Source organism: Morone saxatilis, unplaced genomic scaffold, assembly GCF_004916995.1.
Source record: "Morone saxatilis isolate NCDOM2014 unplaced genomic scaffold, NCSU_SB_2.0 Contig10, whole genome shotgun sequence".
NCBI lineage: Eukaryota > Metazoa > Chordata > Actinopteri > Moronidae > Morone > Morone saxatilis.
Window position 1 is genome coordinate 444,682 of NW_023339652.1, and position 217 is coordinate 444,898.

Here is a 217-nt window from a genome sequence, read left to right on the forward strand (position 1 = left end):
CATATACAGTATGTGGTAAATGATGTCTTTCTGCAGAAATAAAAACTGAACTGTAATAAAATAGAACATAATATAATTTCATCCAGCACATTTAAACACCGAGGAAACGTTAAATTGCTAAATCTTTGAATATAATTTGGTGTAAGCTGATGAATGTCTCCACTTACAGCCAGATCATTTATGGATCTTTTATTTTAAAGTAAATATTTTAAATGAA